This window comes from Dendrobates tinctorius, unplaced genomic scaffold (genome assembly GCF_039654945.1).
Source record: "Dendrobates tinctorius isolate UK_male_01 unplaced genomic scaffold, ASM3965494v1 ptg000287l, whole genome shotgun sequence".
Classification (NCBI taxonomy): domain Eukaryota; kingdom Metazoa; phylum Chordata; class Amphibia; order Anura; family Dendrobatidae; genus Dendrobates; species Dendrobates tinctorius.
This window is the reverse complement of record NW_027361954.1, coordinates 92,850-113,654: the sequence shown is the minus strand read 5'-3', so window position 1 is coordinate 113,654 and position 20,805 is coordinate 92,850. Positions and strand designations below refer to the sequence as shown.

Here is a 20,805-nt window from a genome sequence, read left to right as displayed (position 1 = left end):
AGGCAGCTTGTTTTCCTCAGGCAAACTAGGCCATAAAAAAAGAGATGTGCCATATTATTCGGACTGTAAAACGCACCAGACAATAAGACGCACCTAGGTTTTAGAGGAGGAAATAAGAAACAAAAATTTTTAGCAAAAAATGTGGTCAATTCTGTACTTAATATTCCTTATCCTGGTATATATGGTCCCTCATCCTAATCCTAGCATACATGGCCTCCTCATCCCCATCCTTGCATGCATGGCCCCCTTATCCCCATCCTGGCATGCATAGCCTCCTCATCCCTATCCTAGAAGGCATGGTCCCCATCATCTCTATCCTGGTATGCGGGGCCCCCCATCTCCACCCTTTTATGTATGGCCCCACCCTTATCCTGGTATGACTGGCCCTCATCCCCATCCTGGTATGCATGGTCCCCAACAGAAAAACAAAAAAAATAAATAAACTATTATTCTTTCCTTCCCTGCGCTTCCTTGCAGCATCTTGTTCCGATGCCAACAGCTGATTTATGCTTGTAAGCAGCGCATGGCAGGAATGTCATGTGCTGCTTACAAGCTGAGGACAGCTGCCGGAATACTCATTGCTTTCCACACTGGGACTATGTGCATGGAGAGACGTGAATATTCATTTCTTTTTAAATAGCAGGCACAGGCTTCCTGTTGACGGGCGTTCATGTGTGTCCCCTACTAAAGGGAATGAATATTCACTGCATTCCACGCCTATGGGAGTGGAGAACAGTGAATATTCATTGCCTTAAGTAGCGGACACACGTGAACACCTGGAAGCTGCAGGAAGCCGGCTGATGAGACTAACATCAGGAGTGTCACCGCAGGCCGCCGGGCCCCACACAAGAGTGTCACGCAACTATGTGTACTTTTTCCGCCCTTCTATGGGCATTGTCTTCACTGTTCTTCTGCACAGACGCCGGCGAGTCACCCCACAACTGCACGTCACATGGTAATGTGACGTGCATGAGAGGTAGGTGGTATGTGGCGCCCCCAGGAGTATGGCCGCCACAGTGGCTTTGCCTTCCTTCAGGGAGGGTAATACCAGGCTTGGAGGCAATGAAGGGTCTCTCTCGCAGTTAACCTATACATGCAACACAGTTCCACTCCAGGCCAGCAGGGGGGACTCTAAACCGGAATTGAAGGGAGGAGTGCTCTCTGAGGGCCAAGAGGAAGGAGTGGTCAGTTAGTCTGAGGAGGGTGAAGTGTGCAGACGTGTGGAAGAAGCGCGGAGATCGAGCAGAGAGGAAAGGCTCATCTCCAGTGAGAGCGCATGAACTGGAGCCTGGTCTCCACGGTTGTACGGATACTAACAGTCCTGCAACAGACACCAGGGGAGTAGGAGGCTGTAAATGCCCTACCCCCAACTAAGACTCGGAGGCACAACTGTTATGATGAGTCACCGAAGGAGGAAAAAACAAAATACCAGCTAAATCCAGATAAACCAGAGAGGTTGGCAGCTATCGGATTGCAGACCCCTGAACCTATCCACAACAACTAGCAGTAGCCGTGGGGGGTTCCTACGGTGCCCTAGACCCCTCGATCACAGCCGGAGGACTACATAGCCTAAAGACAGAAAGGGGAAAAACTAAACTGCCCCAGAGCAGACCCCAAAGCAATAGGCAGCCCCCAACATATAATGACGGTGAAGCAAGATGAAAACACTAACACAGATAGAAAGATAGGTTGAGCAAATGATGGGGCCCAAGCTAACTACATAGGACAGGATAGGAAAGCTGCTGTCTGCCATCCGCAAAACCCCTATCAAAATGAGCCAACTGACTGATAGGAAAAACAGGCCCTGAAGACGCTAGGCTTCAAAAGACTATATCAGCACTCAGGTATATTCTGAAGACAGAGCAAAAGATCAACAGATCAGAGACAAAAATGGAATTCAGCTCACCCCCGGCCAGGGATGGCAGAACTCCCAAAAAACAAGGCAAAACAAAAACAAAACTGAAGAGTACAAAGCAGAGCAGAAAAACTTAGCTTTGAGATGCAGGAATCAGACTGGTCTCCAAGAATCCAGCAGGAAAATCACCAGCCAGGAAGAAGGGCGTCGGCAGCCTTATATCCAGTCCTCAATTCCAGCCACCCAGTCATCATCTAGCTGCCCATGTGTTTGGTAATCAGCCTCACTACCTTCCTTCACCAGAGGAGGGAGTTCATCAGACCTCAATGGTGAAGGGAAAAATGAACTCAACACACAACAGCACGGAGTGAGCCAAGAGAGGAATAGCAGCTACAACTGTCTGTCATATGAGGAGTGAGAGTAGAAGAGAATAGAGAGGAACCTCAGTGTAACTCAGTACTAGGGGTACTTCATTCAAATAAGCGCTAGGAAGGAGACTGCACAGCCCATCTGCTGAGAGAATCCCTGAGTTGCTTCCAGGCTAGCTTACTCCGGTACCATCTGTAATCAGGATCCTGGACTGCATTTGTCAGGTAAGGCCTCTTTCACACTTCCGTTTTCGACAGTCAAGATCCGCCGATTTGGAAAAAAAAACGGATCCGCCATTTTTCTTTGCGGATCCGTTTTTTCCCCCCATTGACTTTCATTATTGGTGGATCTTGACGGATTGCCGTCCCTTGCATCCTTTTTGTGCGGATCCGCCAAAATGTTGCTGTCCGTCAACATCGTCAAAAACTTCCAAACGGAGCTTGCAACGTTTTTTTGGCCAGCGGATCCTCCAGACACTGATTTAACCCGAAATTCTGTCTGGGTGCCGGACCAAAAAATAAAAAAAATCTCTCTCTCTCTTTTTCCAGGCTGCGATTCCTTTAACATTCTTCATTTGGCGGATCCGTCAAAAAAACGGACGGGTGCCATCAGTTGTCATCAGTACTAAAACGGATCCGCTATCTGACCTTTTGGCGGATTTTAACTGACACAAAAAACTGAAGTGTGAAAGAGGCCTAAAGGTACAGAAACTGCACCCCGCTGTGTCTGTCTGCTTCCTACCCTTCCGGCACCACTACATCCCCGTGCCAACTACATCTACATTTCCCTGGGACTACAGCTCCACCTGTGGGGAGCTTTTACATCTTTGCTGCACCATACCATCAGTCCCAGGGGATCTGCATGCAGCATCGGCTTAACATCTCCCTTGCCGAACACCACAGGTGGTGTCACAAACTATTCCATTAACTACATTCCACCACCCAATCTCCTTTTTTTTTTTTTTTTTTTTTTTTTTTACATTGGGCGCCCAGGGCCACGGACCGGGTCACCGCTGCTGTGACACATCCCACCGACACCGGCCCGGTACCGAGTACCCCACAGCCCTGGGAGTGCGACCCAGGTACACAAATTAACACTGGAGGCAGAGTTTCCTTCCAGGTATCGCACACCCTGGAGCCTGGAAGAATTAATTTATATAAAAAGAATAAAAGTCTCTCTCTCACCAACAAGACCGTAGATATGAGGCATACAGGCAGGATTATTTTTACAATTCTATCACCTGTATGCCCATTGTAATAGCTTAAAAGCGTCCCAGGGGGTGACAGATACCCTTTATAAAATTTATGTTCCAGGTTTGTTAACCTTTTGGATTGACCGACGGCACGGTAGTTGTTCAATAATTAAGTTAATAATCAAAAATACAAGTTGCCTAATAATTCTGCACACAGTGTAGATTAGTTATTGATCCAGAGATGATATTTGATGTCAATAAAGGGATTTTTCCTAAACTGAGAAAAAAAATTACTTCCACCTAAGGATTTTTTCTTTCCCTGGACAACATTGCAGGAGAATTGGCAGAAATGGATAGATTTTGATTCAGTTATTCACACTAGTTAGCTATGTTTTTATATTATGAAGACATAACATTTACATCTGACTTTATAAATGTTAACAAGTCTGTTCATTTATACTGTATCTTGTTTATATCGGTTTCTTCTCTCTGACTTTATTTTTTTTTTTTATAGCTATACTATTATACCTCCCCCAGGAGTATTTCCCCTTTTTTCCCACAAATTCCTTTACATGCAATGTTACTAAAGGTTGAAGTAGAAGTAATGTCTTCCAAATGTCTCTCTCTATTGCTGGCTATTCTGGTTTAAGGCTTTGTGGTGAAACAGAACAGAATTTGTTACAGCAATACGTCTGGAAAGTTAGGGCGTTCCTATGTCACTGAGATTGAAGTGCTCTGTTTACTGCAGTACATCCATCACCTTAGACTGACTGTTCTCAGTCTGGAATAAAATGATATAATAATAATAATAATAATAATAATAATAATAATAATAATAATAATAATAATAATAATAATAATAATAATAATAATCTTTATTTTTATATAGCGCTAATATATTCCGCAGCGCTTTACAGTTTGCACACATTATCATCACTGTCCCCGATGGGGCTCACAATCTAAATTCCCTATTAGTATGTCTTTGGAATGTGGGAGGAAACCGGAGTACCCGGAGGAAACCCACTCAAACACGGGGAGAACATACAAACTCCTTGCAGATGTTGTCCTTGGTGGGATTCGAACCCAGAACCCCAGCGCTGCAGCCGCGCTAACCACTGAGCCACCGTGCTGCCCATATATCCTCTTCAAAGTTTCTTTTATCTGGTCTTCATAAGTTTTTCAGTAAACCGATATCATAAAAGCATACTTACGTAGATGTATGCATCTGACCATCTACCTGAGCATGGGCTTATATATGGGTATTGTGAGGAGTTAACTCACTCAGCTGCTTTCAGAAGTAGACACAGGAACACTTCCTACTCCCCCCCCAAAAAAACTGTCCCTTCATGGCTGATTAACCCCTTCAAGCACATAGTATGCTGGAGAGAAACTTATGGGTTTTTAGATCACAGAAGAAAGCAATCTTCGTGACACACATCTCCCCTCACATACAGTGCCAGTGACCCTGTCAACATATCCCTCCCTCTGCCTAAAGCCACGGGTTTTGGCACCTTCAGACACCAAACAGGGGATTCGGGAGAGAGCATCTGAGTTACGATGTAACTTGAATGGTCTATGCTCTACGTGGAAACTGAAATCTTGAAGGGCTAAGAACCACCTAGTCACCCCGGCAGTGTCGGACTGGGGTGCCAAGGGCCCACCAGTAACATTGACTTTGGGAGCCCACTTTTCACCTGCATACAAATATTACATGACCCTGGTTCACAAATGTACCTATATCTCTATATAATAAACTGTGTAGTTTAGTTAATTAATGAAATGCTGCTTTTTTTCTGTACAAAGTACTGCCCATACAGTAAGGTTGGGGGCCAGATTTGCACAGGGGCCCACCGGGGGATTGCCATGTTCCCCTATGGGCCAGTCCGAGCCTGCACCCAGGCAATCTTACCCTTCTTTCCTCTTAATCATCTCAGAGGGGCACGGTCTGACACTAGTTTTGAACTTTTAGCCTAGTAGGTAATATCTCAGTGTATCCACTGCCCATTTTATGGCTAAGCACTCGTCTCAACAACAGCATAATTTTTCTTGCAAGCAGAGAGTTTCTGGCTCAGATAAAGGGTAGGATGCTCTTTCCCATTTGTTTGCTGCGAAAGCACGGCACCCAACCCAACGTCTGAAGCATCTTTCTGGACCATTAATTCTTTGGCAAAGTCCGGTGCGCCCGCTTCAGCTCTTGCAACACCATCTCTGTGTCAGTAGTCCATTTAACCATCGTCGACTTAGTGACCTTAAAGAGATCTGTTAATGGTGCGAAACTTGGAATAAACCGCTGGTAATACCCCACAATTCCAAGAAATGCCCTCACTTGCTTCTTGGAAAGCGGTTATGGCCACTTCTGCATTGCCTCAATCTTATTTAACTGTGGCTTGAATTCGCCTCTCCCGATGATGTAGCTTAAGTACTTGGCCTCTTTCTTTCCTATGGCACATTTTCGGATTTACGGTGAACCCAGCTTTTCTTAAAGCATCCAGGATTGCCTGTACTGTTGGTAGATGACTATTCCAGTCAGAGCTGGAGACCACAATGCCGTCAAGGTAGGCTGCGGCATACTTCTTATGAGGAGCCATCCGGTCCATCACCCTCTGGAATGTAGCTGGGGCCCCCTGCAGTCTGAAGGGCATTCTGGTATACTGGAAACATCCATCAGGTGCCGAGAAAGCCATCTTCTCCTTGGCATTCTGGGACATGAGGATATGCCAGTATCCCTTCGTCAGGTCGAGGGTTGCAGTATTTCTCGTGGGCTCAAGTCGCTCCATGAGTTCATCCACACGGGGAATCGGATATGAATCAAAACTGGATACCTCGTTCAGCCTGTGGTAGTCATTACAAAACTGCCACTCGCTGTCAGGCTTAGACACGAGGATGATGGGACTCGACCATCCATTTTTTGATGCCGCTATCATCAAGAAGTCTAGAATTTTCTTAACCTCCTTTGATATCTCTTGGCATATGTCAGGAATTCTATAGGGCTTGAGGTTCAACCTTATATGCGGCTCTATTAACACATCATGCTCCACCACCACCCATGTAAACCCTGGCAAGTCAGAGAATAGGTCACGGTTCCACTGCAGCAGTTCCCCATATTGTCGCTTCTAGGCTGCCGTTAGAATCTCTGCAATTGTGACCTCCTCCACTTTGGCTTTGTTCGCATTCCGAGGGTCGCCCTGGGCAACTCAGGGCTGTATTGGTCTGGGAAGGGAGTGGATGAACCTGTGCATCACTACACATTTAACCATCTGAGCAGGAGTGGAAGTCTCTGGTTGCAACCACTTTTGGACTAGGTGCAACAAGTCAAACATCTGTGATCGAGGGTGTTAATCGTAAGCATACACCCAGCAGTGGACTCGCTGAGATCTAACGGACATAATTGCTGCCAGGCATGCCAAGATTTCAGTCTTTCATTTGGCTTATTCCTTGTCATCCTGGAGTGTTAAGTCATAAGACGCCTTTTGAGATTCGCCCGAAAATACGGTGCCAGCATCTCCGCCCACTACTCTGGTGGAAGTTTCTCCTGTTCAGCCACCCTCACGAAAACAGTCAGAAAAGCTTCCACATCATCCCACGGGGTCATTTTTTGCATGGCTCATCCTTCCGCTTTCTAGATGTATGAGTCATCACCTGGAGATGGGGAGAAGTCCACCGACCTCCCACGAACAGCCTCTGCAAGGAGTTCCATTTGCCGCGTTAGCGCCTCCTGTTGCAGCTGTTGTTGGAGCTGCTGTGCCAACAGTTTATTCATTTCCTGTTGCACAATTTGCTGCTGTTGAATGGCCAGCAGTTGCTGCTGTTGAACCTGGACCTTAGCTTGACAAGCTCCTCTATGCTGACGTCTCATGCTGGATGGTTGATTTTACCCAGGACACGCAGTTTGTCCACAGCCATTATGCGTGTTCCTGGATCACTGCCCACATTCAAAACAAAAGATAAATCACAGCAAAGTCATATATCTGAGGGGATCGCCCACTCAGACCAGCATATGTCTTCAGCTCTTCCTGAAGCCACCTCTGGAGACTTTCCTCTCCAAACCACAACACAGAGAAAAAAAAAACAAAAAAAAAAAACAGAGGCTGAACATTTAACTTCCCAGCCACACCCTTGCTGATTAACCCCTTCAGCACATAGCATGCTGGAGAGAAAATTATGGGTTTTTAGATCACGGAAGAAAGCAATCTTCGCGACTTATCTCCTCACACGGTATGTTCATTCTGCATTTTTCCCCCCTCAGTGTTTTTTGAGTGGGTTTTACCAGGAAAAATCAGGCAAATAAAGCTTGAGGGATTCTATTAAAAAAAAAAATAAAACACATTTCGAAGTTTATTCGTTGCTTAATAAAAAAAATACAAGAAAGTTGCCTCCCCAAAAAAGCTTAAAAATTCTATTAAAAATAAAGATTGCAACATTGACAGAAAATGCTTAAAGGGAATCTGTCACCTTTTTTTAGGCTTGCAGCTGCCAGCATAGACATCGGGGGCTTATCTACAGCATTCTGTAATTCTGTAGATAAGCCTCCGATGTAACTTGAAAGAGAAGAAAAACACGTTGTATTATACTCACCGGGGTGGGCGGTCCGGTCCGGTGGGCGTTGCGGTCCGGTCCGATGCCTCCCTTCTTCATGCGATGATGTCCTCCTCTCCCGTCCTGTAATGGCAGCGGCGCAAGCGCACTGCCCTGTTGAGGGCAGAGTAGAATTCTGCAGTGCGCAGGCGCCGGACCTCTCCAGACGCCTGCGCACTGCAGGACTCTGCCCTGCCCTCAACACCGGACCAGACCGCCCACCCCGGTGAGTATAATATAACGTGTTTTTCTTCTCTTTCAGGTTACATCGGAGGCTTATCTACAGCATGACAAATTCCCTTTAAGATTAACATTAACCAAATGTTAGCAAAAATGCTCTAGGACAAAAAAAAAAAAAAAAAAAAAAAAAAAGCATTTCCACTTGAAAAACGCTTAGGCCTTGGTTAATCAAGAATGGCGATATTCTCGTTTGCCTTTATCAGGGGCATATTGGTGTCAGAGGTGGCCTGCACCTCCATGCGCTAAGCCCCAAATTTTCTGCTGTAGGGAATGTCATCATGAATTAGACGAACCGTGGCGTCATGCCCCTGCCGCGCCCCTGCATGACCCCAGATAAGTCCATTTTGACAGAGCCATCAGAAACTGAATTGAAAATGAAAAATGTCACAACATTTGTGCAGTATTCAGTGTTGTGCTAAAGTCTTGTGATTTTTCAAAGCAATTTATGGCAGAATTCTAGCGAAATTGCTTTGATGAGCTGGTTTTTAACTAATGAAAAAGATGCAATGTGAACATACCCTGTTTGTATCGCTTGGCCAAAAGGACTTTTAAAGACTGTGAGACATTGCAATTTGCTGCCTTAAATGCTCCTTTTAGAGATTGACAGTTTCATTTAAATTAAATCTGTCAGCAGGTTTTGCTTTGTAATCTGATAGCAGCAATATGTAGAGAAAGATACCCTGATTGCTGCAATGTGCTACTTATTTTACTGGGTGCAGCAGTTGTGAAAGAATCACAGTTTTCTCTGCTGCAGATTTAGCAGAGCTTGGAGTGTTGAGCCCTACAGCTATCGGTGTACTGTGTATTGTGTCCACGCTGTGCAGTCATGAGGCAGTGACCCAAAGCAAGTTCAAAAACATAAAGGTGTTTAATGTCCAACAAAACTCACTCAGTGCACAGCACGCTGTATCTTCCGGATCGCAGCCGGGTAAACAAAACGCCAGTCCAGGGCAGTTGCCGTGAGCGACGTACTGCCGGGTGTGCAGGGAGGGTTGCCAGTCCCTTTGGCTCCGCTGGCCCTGTGGTAACTCACACAGCGCGTGCTCTGCAGATCACCTGCTCTGTTTCCTCACCAAAGCAACACTGAACAAATCAACCCTCCCAGCAGCGTTTTTTTTTTCCCTTTTCCAACCTGTGGCCATAGGCCACTCATAAGACCAGGGCTGGTGGAAACGGACCGGACCCCACTACCTTCCTGCAGTACGTTTCAAAAATAAAAGCCCATACCGGGTTTTCCTAAATAAACTCCTTGGTCCAAATAGCTTGACCAGGTTCGAACTTAGTTTTAGGCTGTGTACCCACGTATGCAGGAAAAAACGGACTCCTTCCCAGGAAAAACGCGTGTTTTTTACAGGAGCATCCTCTTGCTCATAGAATATAGTTAGAAATGCGGATTTTTCAGCGAACTTAATGAGCATGCTGCGTTTTTTTACCGTGATGCATTTTTTTTGCGGAAAAAATGCATCAATATGCACAAAAAGTGCGGAATTCTTTAAAATGAATGGGATGCTTCTTGTAAGCGTTTTTGCTGATAAAAATGCTTAAAAAACGTGAAAAAAAACACTTAGGCTATGTGCACACGCTGCAGATTCACCTGCGGGTTTTTTCCCGCAGAACCGCAGGTAAAACCGCAGGTAAAGCGACCTGCGGTTTTGCTGCGGTTTTAAACCTCTACTATGTTAAAGGTGTGAAACCGCAGCGGAATCCGCAGAAACAATTGACATGCTGCGGAAAAAAAACCGCAGCAAAAGCGCGTGAAAAAAACGCAACGTGAGCACAGCGGTTTTGAAAACCCATAGGGTTACATGGTACTGTACCATGTCTGCGGAACTGCTGCGGTTCCACAGGGCTAAAACCGCAGCGGAACCGCAGCGTGTGCACATAGCCTAACGTGGGAACACAGCCTTATTCTGCCCTGCTAGTCACAGGCACGTTGCTGTGATCACAAGGCACTCCAGCAGATCTAATACATTTCAGAGCACATCCTGGGGGACACAATGCGACCCTCACATATGACACCGGTCACTGCCTCACAGTATATGGACAAAAAGCTGCTAATCAGTGCTGGGGACAGGGTTGGACTTTAAGGCACAAAGTCAGCTTGTCCAGCAGTGATAACCATTTGCTGATAAAAAAATGAATGTATTGAAACAGCATAACACAGCCTCATAAGTGACATCATTGTAATCAGGGTCTCTGCCCCTACATCATGGTGCTCCCAGATTACTTAGCTAAAACCTGCTGACAAATTCCTTTAAAGGGAACCTGTCACCCCCATTTTTGCCCCATAAGCTGGGGCCACGGGCATCAGGGGCTTATCTACAGCATTCTGTAATGTATTCTGTAATGTTGTAGATAAGCCCCTGATGACACCTGAAAGATAAGAAAAACACGTTAGATTATACTCACCGGGGGGCGGGGTCAGGTGCGGTGGGTGTCGCGGTACGGTCCGGCGTCTCCCATCTTCATACGATGATGTCCTCCTTCTTGCTTCTCCCTCAGCTCCCTGTGCACGCGTACTTTATCTGCCCTGTTGAGGGCAGAGTAAAGTATGGCAGTGCGCAGGCGCCGGGAAAGGTCAGAGAGGTCCAGCGCCTGCGCATTGCAGTACTCTGCTCTACCCTCAACAGGGCAGATAAAGTACGCGTGCACAGGGAGCCGAGGGAGAAGCAAGGAGGATGACAATACGAAGAATTCACAATACGATTCACAATACGAAGAATTTTCACAGTCTCAGCTCCTTTCTACCTCACTTGGATTCTGTGTCCACTAGTTCACATGCCTTCACACAACCAAGCACAGTACCACAGTCCAGTAACTGAGAGTTCTGTTCTCAACCCGCAGTTCCACATCTTAAGGGAACTAGTTTGCCAACATGGCCGGTTCTTATCTTCTCAGCTTGCTGACGCCTTGGAATTCCCTCCTAGGGCTTTCTCTTCATCTTACGTTCCCTGTTCCATCCTAGCCCTTTACCTCGGAGTTATAAACTCGGGTCCATGCTGCTAGGCGTCCTGTCTCTGGACCCGTCTCAAGGGTATTACTTGGTCCTTCAGTCACTTCTCGCTTTCCCACTTTATCTTTGCTCAGGATCACCCTATCCACTGCCTCAGTCTCCACTCATGTCAGGGACACCCACGTCATGCAGCTCTGCTTGCTAGTAAGACCACAGATCCGCTCTTACTATACGCTGGGCCTTATCTAACTTCCTGTCAGGAAATTGTCTGTCCCTTCACCTTAGGCCGGTTTCACACTAGCGCATTTTCAGCGCGCGCACGGCCGGGGGTAGCTCCGCCCCCGAGCCGGCTCTCTGCCCGGCGTGCCCGCCCCTTCCTTGTAGCGCCGCCTCCTAGCAGCGCAACTAGCGCACGGCCTGCGCACGATTGGCGCACCCTATGCTAAAGATAGGGTGCGCCGATCGCAGGCGCCGCTGTCCGCTAGGAGGCGGCGCTACAAGGAAGGGGCGGGCACGCCGGGCAGAGAGCCGGATCGGGGGCGGAGCTACCCCCGGCCGTGCGCGCGCTGAAAATGCGCTAGTGTGAAACCGGCCTTAGCCACTCCAACTCTGGGCTAGTCCCAAATATTAACCCTAACTCTCCTGACTGACAGGTAAAATACAATTTATACCTAATAACGCATGTGACAATACACATTATACACCATAACAATACTCATGACCTCAAGGGGTAATTTAGGCAGTAGGTCCATCTCCTTACACATGTACAGCAGATGTCAGGAAGGGGGTAGTTAATAATCAATACATAAAGAACATGTTAGGCCAATCCAATACTTATAGAATTCATGCTACCCTCTCTGTGAATTGCAGAATTTGGTAAATTATTATTTAAGTACTTGCTGGCCCTCAACTTCTCACTACGAGGGGGGGGACTTTAGACTGGCTTCTAACACTCTAACTTATCAGTTATATGAATGGAAGGAAAGTGTCCCTGCAGACTAGTTAAAGCCACCGAGTATTTACAACATAGATATATAAAACACACAACATCAGTGTCTTCTAAAAACTTATCCCATAAACTCAAGGAATATAAGAAAAAGCATTGAGTACAGCAATATTAAAATATTCAGAATATAAGATGCTAAACATAAATCTGATTTTTAATACAACATTCTAAAATATTAATGCAAAGTGCCATCATGGTGCACAGAGTATCACAATTTATCTGAAGAGTTGTAGATATTTTATATACACTGATGAGCAAAAAGGGTAACAATGTGTTTAACTTTTGACTTTCAGTCTCCATATCTCATCATCCATTATTGCTCCGAATGTGAGACTACCATCATTATATATACAATCATCTTGGCTATCTCATGCATAAATCTGACTTGGTACTATTTAACATATGATTAGTTATGCACATTCTTGTCATGTCACTGCATTGTTACTGGTTTGCTCCTGGTGGTGGAATAATCTTTCTTCCTCTATACCTGTGTTATTAGGTTGATTCCCAAGTGAAAGGTCTCTGGTTCGAATCAGGCTAGGTTCACATTGCGTTAGGGCATCCGTTTAACGGATGCGCTAACGCTGATGTCATTTTTGACATCTTTAGTGACCTAGTACTAACGGTATGCATTAACGCTAGGTAGCGCTCAGGTACCTTGCGCTACCTAGCGTTAGCCCATACAGTTCTATGCACAGCGAACTGGTCCGTCGCTGTGCGTTACTGCCAACGCACCCAAAAACGCTGCAAGCAACGTTCGAGGGTGCATCATGAATTAACGCATACTTTCTAACGCATGCGGATTTTGGCATGCGTTAGTATGTGTTAGTATCATTGCGAGCAATGGGTGCGTTAACGGATCCGTTACATAGCGTTAGTGCCGCTATGTAACAGATCCGTCAGCGCATTGCCCCCTAATGCAGTGTGAACCCAGCTTTATTGAGCAGCTATGAAGAAGAGAAAAGAGAAACAGCACCATCCAGCTCATGGATAGTGGCCTTTCGGCCAAGAAAATTGCAAAACTGCATCATGTGATGGCCATGATAGTTGGAAGAATATGGAATTAAATCCATTCATCCATTCCAAAGCCAAGAGGTGGACCTACTGGCAAAATATCCGAGTCAACAAGTTGGCTCATCACATGGTCTATCAGTTCTGCTATGACAAACATGGCAGTGGAGGTGGCTTGTATGCTTCATAAAAGTGAGATCACAAATTTCCATGCATGCACCGTGGAACACACATTACCCAAGTCTGGAATGGTGGCTCAAAAAAAGGTGAGGGAGCCTTGACTTCAATTTCGTCATAAGAAGCATTGGCTCGAATGTGCAAAAAAGAATGATAAGTGGGCAGTAGGAGATTAGAAACCGGTGATTTGAGGGATTAGACGAAAGTCAATAGACTAGGCTCTGATGGGTGAAAAAAGTGCGTCTGGAAAAAACAAGGCAAAAAGGGGCTAACGGATAGAGAAATTGAAGACTGTCAAGTTCTTACAATACAGGGTTGTTTTACAGCCAAAGGTGTTGGATTCTTGACCAGGATTGATGCTGGTCTCAGTGCTATGCTATATGTGAGTACTCTACAAGACACGTTACTATATACACTCAAGTACTATGGGCAGGGCCGTCATCAGGGCATTACTGCCCATACTAGCATATGGGGCCCGGTGAGCAGAGCCGGAGCGAGCCCCTCACTTTTTGCTTCTGCTTACCTGATACTAAGCCGGAGTGCTGGAATGCCGGATATCAGCATGGTCGCATGCACTCACTCTCTGCTCCTTCACACTCAACAGAGAGCTGCCGACTGCTGTGGAGCGGGGATGCGCAGTCACACACGCAGTGACAATACCCAGCCCCCACGCCTGCAGTTAGCAGCACAGCCAGGACCTAAGCATCTGATCCCTCCCCTCCAGCAGCATCACAGCTATCAGACTGTGAAGAGACATGGAGGGGCGGGGCTAAATGGTGGGGGTGGAGCCACAGACAAACAGGGAGAAGCAGGCAGAAAGAAAGATAAAAATAAGAGCAGGAGAAAGAAAAGATGGAAGAAGCGAGAAGAGAGAGAGACAGAAAACACAACAGAGAGGCAAGACACAGGTGCGAATGTAATATATAAGACACTGGCTGCAGTGGTAGGATTCAGGGGGCTCTCACCAGTTCAGTGACACTGTTTGTAAAAAATAGTAGGTGGTTGTCCGAACCATCAAGAAGCGGTGCTGCAATCCGGTATCTTGGCTCGCAATTTTCAACTAAATGTGCATCTAAGGATGCACATTCAGTTGCAATATATTGTGGTACAGAAAGCCACCGGCTTTCTGCACAGCAATAGTTACCAGCTGCCAGCCAATCACAGGCCGGGAGCTGACATCGACGCGCACGTCGCTGGCATATGACGTCACTGTCATGTTTCAGCTTGTCCGCACCTCAAATAGAGAGGGCACCGCAAGGCCGCATGCAGGTAAGGAGAATTTTTATTGTTTTTATCTATCTTTTTGACACAGGATGGGAGCTCATATGGGGGCAGGATGGGAGCTCATATGGGGGGGCAGGATGGGAGCTCATATGGGGCAAGATTGGAGCTCAAATGGGGGGCAGGATGGGAGCTCACATGGGGGGCAGGATGGGAGCTCATATGGGGGCAGGATGGGAGCTCATATGGGGGGCAGGATGGGAGCTCATATGGGGGGCAGGATGGGAGCTCATATGGGGCAAGATTGGAGCTCAAATGGGGGGCAGGATGGGAGCTCACATGGGGGGCAGGATGGGAGCTCATATGGGGGCAGGATGGGAGCTCATATGGGGGGCAGGATGGGAGCTCATATGGGGGGCAGGATGGGAGCTCATATGGGGGCAAGATTGGAGCTCAAATGGGAGGCAGGATGGGAGCTCACATGGGGGGCCGGAAGGGAGCTCACATGGGGGGCAGGATGGGAGCTCATATGGGGGGCAGGATGGGAGCTCATATGGGGGGCAGGATGGGAGCTCATATGGGGGGCAGGGTGGGAGCTCATATGGGGGGCAGGATGGGAGCTCATATGGGGGGCAGGGTGGGAGCTTATATGGGGGCAGGATGGGAGCTCATATGGGGGCAGGATGGGCGCTCATATGGGGGCAAGATGGGAGCTCATATGGGGGGCAGGATGGGAGCTCATATGGGGGGCAGGATGGGAGCTTATATGGGGGCAGGATGGGAGCTCATGGGGGGCAGAATGGGCGCTCATATGGGGGGCAGGATGGGAGCTCATATGGGGGGCAGGATGGGAGCTCATATGGGGGGCAGGGTGGGAGCTTATATGGGGGCAGGATGGGAGCTCATATGGGGGCAGGATGGGAGCTCATATGGGGGGCAGGATGGGAGCTCATATGGGGGGCAAGATGGGAGCTCATATGGGGGCAGGATGGGCGCTCATATAGGGGGCAGGATGGGAACTCATATGGGGGCAGGATTGGCGCTCATATGGGGGGCAGGATGGGCGCTCATATGGGGGGCAGGATATGGCAGCAGTGCTGGGTATTAAGATGCAAGACCCGTCTGAGTTTCTCGCATGTGTGATCCTGGCCTAACACTGATTTTATTCCCAGTGCTTCAAGTATATAATTTTTTTATTCTGCTATAAAATGGGTCTTTTTATTTAATGCTAATTATTAGGATTTTTACCAAGGGGGCATGGCTCATTTGGTAAGACATGCCCCAAAAGAATCCTGTGAGCTACACCCTACTTGTAAAGACCATAAAATTAGCACTAAACTAAAAGTGCCCATATCTCTGGAACTGCAAGATGGATTTATAAAAAAAACAAATAACTCAGGAGTTGTCTGGTTCCCCTAAAAAGTGGAGGACTAGCAGGTGACATTGATTAATAAGAAACACACATTTATTACTTATACTGCTGCCCCAATGCCATCTCTGTGTCGGTCATTGTTTACAGGGCTGACGCCTCATCTACAACACATGACTGCTGCAGCCAATCACTGACCTCAGTGGTCATAGCGAGGCAGACCGCACGAGACTGCTCAGCTCAGCAACTGTCAGCGGATATGTCTATGCCCATACAGTTGCATATACTATACGACAGCCATGGAAGTCGATTGAAAAAAACCAACAACTTGCATTAATGTATATTCTTATTGTGTTTCTTTTTTTTTTTTTGCTATAGCTACATTTAATAAATAAATATAAGTAAAATGATGACAAAAAATGAATTTATTAAAAAAAACTGAAGCAGATTTTATGCTTCGCCAAGCAAAATCTTCCATGAGACACCTGGCACTAGGGACAAAAAGTAGGAAACTTCATCTCGAAGGAAAAGACAAAATGGCAAATGAAAATCAGCAAAGCGCTAACATTAGAATGACATAAAACAAGACTCATGTGTGTGCAGGAGTTTGCATAGTGCGGTGGCGCTGGGGAAATTCACTGATAATAGAGATATTTACCGTGAAGGCAAGAGAGAAATGGCTGACGGTAAAGCTGAAGATGCTCTATTCTCAGGCTGTAGAGGACGGGGAAGCGGTGATGGTGTGAGGCCAGGTGAATAGCGATGCTAATGGAAATATGAAGTCTGCTAAACTGTGAGCGGCGCAGAATCCCAGATTACCAGCCAGCAGAGGTTCAACGCTCCCAGGAGACATGTCCCCAAACAGCTCCGCGGCAGACAAACACACAGTTACCAGGTTGGGCATTCTTTAACAGAAAGAAAACAGAAGCCGGTGTAGTAGTTGAGCTTTGTATAAACATGTGCACATCTAGGTATACAGAGAAATATAAGAAATCCATCACAGGGGTCAACGTAACCCATGACATAGTATAGTTCGTATGGCTGTCTATTGTCTATCAAGGGTTGGACGGCTGTATGCAACTATAAGGCTGGAGTCACACTAACCTGCGCAAAATACGCTCCGTATTTTACATGCGTAATATGGATGACAGACCCCTAAACAGTGCTCCGTATGTCATCCGTAATCAAGGTGTGGTCGCGTATTTTGCGCATGTCAGCATCCGTATGTAATCCGTATGGCATCCGTATGGTGAGATTTTCTCGCAGGCTTGCAAAATGGACATATAATGGAGCCCTATGACAGTTTTAATAAAGAAATGAAAGAATAGATATAGACACATATAATGCATATACACTCACTGGCCACTTTATTAGGTACACCATGCTAGTAAGGGGTTGGACCCCCTTTTGCCTTCAGAACTGCCTCAATTCTTCGTGGCAGAGATTCAACAAGGTGCTGGAAGCATTCCTCAGAGATTTTGGACCATATTGACATGATGGCATCACACAGTTGGCGCAGATTTGTCGGCTGCACATCCCTGATGCGAATCTCCCGTTCCACCACATCCCAAAGATGCTCTATTGGATTGAGATCTGGTGACTGAGGAGGCCATTTGAGTACAGTAAACTCATTGTCATGTTCAAGAAACCAATCTGAGATGATTCAAGCTTTATGACATGGCGCATTATCCTGCTGAAAGTAGCCATCAGATGTTGGGTACATTGTGGTCATAAAGGGATGGACATGGTCAGCAACAATACTCAGGTAGGCTGTGGCGTTGCAACGATGCTCAATTGGTACCAAGGGGCCCAAAGAGTGCCCAGAAAAAATTCCCCACACCATGACACCACCACCACCAGCCTGAACCGTTGATACAAGGCAGGATGGATCCATGCTTTCATGTTGTTTACGCCAAATTCTGACCCTACCATCCGAATGTCGCAGCAGAAATCGAGACTCATCAGACCAGGCAACGTTTTTCCAATCTTCTACTGTCCAATTTCGATGAGCTTGTGCAAATTGTAGCCTCAGTTTCCTGTTCTTAGCTGAGAGGAGTGGTACCCAGTGTGGTCTTCTGCTGCTGTAGCCCATCTGCCTCAAAGTTCGACGCACTGTGCGTTCAGAGATGCTCTTCTGCCTACCTTGGTTGTAACGGGTGGCAATTTGAGTCACTGTTGCCTTTCTATCAGCTCGAACCAGTCTGCCCATTCTCCTCTGACCTCTGGCATCAACATGGCATTTCCGGCCACAGAACTGCCGCTCACTGGATTTTTTTTCTTTTTCGGACCATTCTCTGTAAACCCTAGAGATGGTTGTGCGTGAAAATCCCAGTAGATCAGCAGTTTCTGAAATTCTCAGACCAGCCCTTCTGGCACCAACAATCATGCCACGTTCAAAGGCACTCAAATCACCTTTCTTCCCCATACTGATGCTCGGTTTGAACTGCAGGAGATTGTCTTGACCATGTCTACATGCCTAAATGCACTGAGTTGCCGCCATGTGATTGGCTGATTAGAAATTAAGTCTTAACACACAGTTGGACAGGTGTACCTAATAAAGTGGCCAGTGAGTGTGTATATATATATATATATATATGTATTCTATGTGTCTATATCTATTCTTTCATTTCTTTATTAAACCTGTCAGTGTGAGTTTACTGTATCGCGCACTGAATTGCCGGCTTTGCTAAAAGACACCTGGTGCGTATTTCTCGCAAGTCACACGTGTGGTCCGTGTGTAATCCGTATTTTTTGCGCACCCATAGACTTGCATTGGCGTACTATGGGCGTAGTACGCTGACAATCGCAGCATGCTGCGAGTGCCACGGAGCGTAGGATACTGAGGAGAAATATACGGCTGATGGGAGCTGCCCCATAGAGAATAATTTGTCCATGTGTAATACGTGCTTTTTGCGCCTCTCACGCACCCGTATTCCTCGCCAGTGGTAAGGCCGGAGTCACACTGGCGAGGAATACGGGAGAGTGAGAGGCGCAAAAAGCACGTATTAGACACGGACCAATGATTCTCTATGGGGCAGCTCCCATCAACCGTATATTTCTCCTCAGTATCCTACGCTCCGTGCCACTCGCAGCATGCTGCGATTGTCAGCGTACTACGCCCATAGTACGCCAATGCAAGTCTATGGGTGCGCAAAAAATACGGATTACACACGGACCACACGTGTGACTTGCGAGAAATACGCACCAGGTGTCTTTTAGCAAAGCCGGCAATTCAGTGCGCTATACAGTAAACTCATACTGACAGGTTTAATAAAGAAATGAAAGAATAGATATAGACACATAGAATACATATATATATATATATATATGTATTCTATGTGTCTATATCTATTCTTTTGTTTCTTTATTAAAACTGTCATAGGGCTCCATTATATGTCCATTTTGCAAGCCTGCGAGAAAATCTCAGCATACGGATGCCATACGGATTACATACGGATGCTGACATGCGCAAAATACGCGACCACACCTTGATTACGGATGACATACGGAGCACTGTTTAGGGGTCTGTCATCCGTATTACGCATGTAAAATACTGACCGTATTTTGCGCAGGTTAGTGTGACTCCAGCCTTAGGGTACGCTCGCTCGGAGTTGTTTTTTTAAGCAGATCCACTATAAAAGCCATGTTAAAAAAACTGTGAACACTGGAGGGAGTTTTACGTTTTGGTTTGGATTTGGTGTCACATCTGAAGACCATCAACGTCACATCCGTGTCCTTGACATGAAATAGAAATATTACGTGTCGATTTGTGTGCGCATAGGCTAAATTATTTAGAACAGAACTCGGTAACATGTTCATTTTTTCACCCAAAAATGCAGAAAATTAGTCCTATCCTTACACATCCAATGTGGCAATCTCAGGATCAGCGGAGGAAATATAGGATTGGATTTTAGGCCATCATGTGAACAGAGTTTTAAATTTACACATTGCCTCGTCAGAGATCTGATTTGGCCAGGTGAGAAGCTTAAGACTGGGATCTAAGGCCGGGGTCACACTGGCGAGGAATACGGACGAGTGAGAGGCGCTAAAAGCACGCATTACACATGGACAAATTATTCTCTATGGGGCAGCTCCCATCAGCCGTATATTTCTCGTCCATATTCTACGGTCCGTGCCAATCGCAGCATGCTGCGATTGTCAGCGTACTACGCCCGTAATACGCCAATGCAAGTCTATGGGTGCGCTAAAAATACGGATTACACACGGACCACACATGTGACTTGCGAGAAATACGCACCCGGTGTCTTTTAGAAAAGCCGGCAATTCAGTGCACTATACAGTAAACTCACACTGACAGGTTTAATAAAGAAACGAAAGACTAGATACAGTATATACACATAGAATACATATATATATATATATATATATATATATACATAAATACATGTCATTGTGACAAACATATATATATATTTATTTATACTTCACAGAGTTCTTCATAGCAGAATAGCCGCTAATTAAATTGCGGCTTCTGTCAAATCATTCCCCAACCCGACATGAAATGACACATGGTTTACATTCAGTAAAGCATTTCATTTCATGTTTTTTTATATGTCCCTGACTAATAATTAGATGAGGGTTTGTGTGCAAAATTTGGGAGTTGTAGTTGTTGTTTTAAGGGGTTAATTCGTTGTTAAAAAATGCGTGGGCTTCCCATTGCCCTATAGTGGTGGTGAGTGGGTTAATCTAACAAAGGGTTAATGTCACCATTCGATTGTAAGATGACATTAACCCTTTGTTAGATTAACCCATTCGCCACCACTACAGTGCAATGGGAAGACCACGCATTTTTTAACAACGAATTAACCCCTTAAAA

The 20,805-nt window shown here is 46.2% G+C and overlaps 1 long non-coding RNA gene across 1 annotated transcript in view; it reads right to left on the bottom strand.

Moving 5' to 3' along the window:
* LOC141072823 (uncharacterized) overlaps positions 1-9,314 on the bottom strand; it is a 58,397-nt gene extending 49,083 nt beyond the window's left edge. The window contains exon 1 of the long non-coding RNA XR_012226871.1: positions 9,121-9,314. This is a non-coding gene — a long non-coding RNA (uncharacterized lncRNA). The remainder of the gene's footprint in view (positions 1-9,120) is intronic.
* Positions 9,315-20,805: the final 11,491 nt, after the last annotated feature.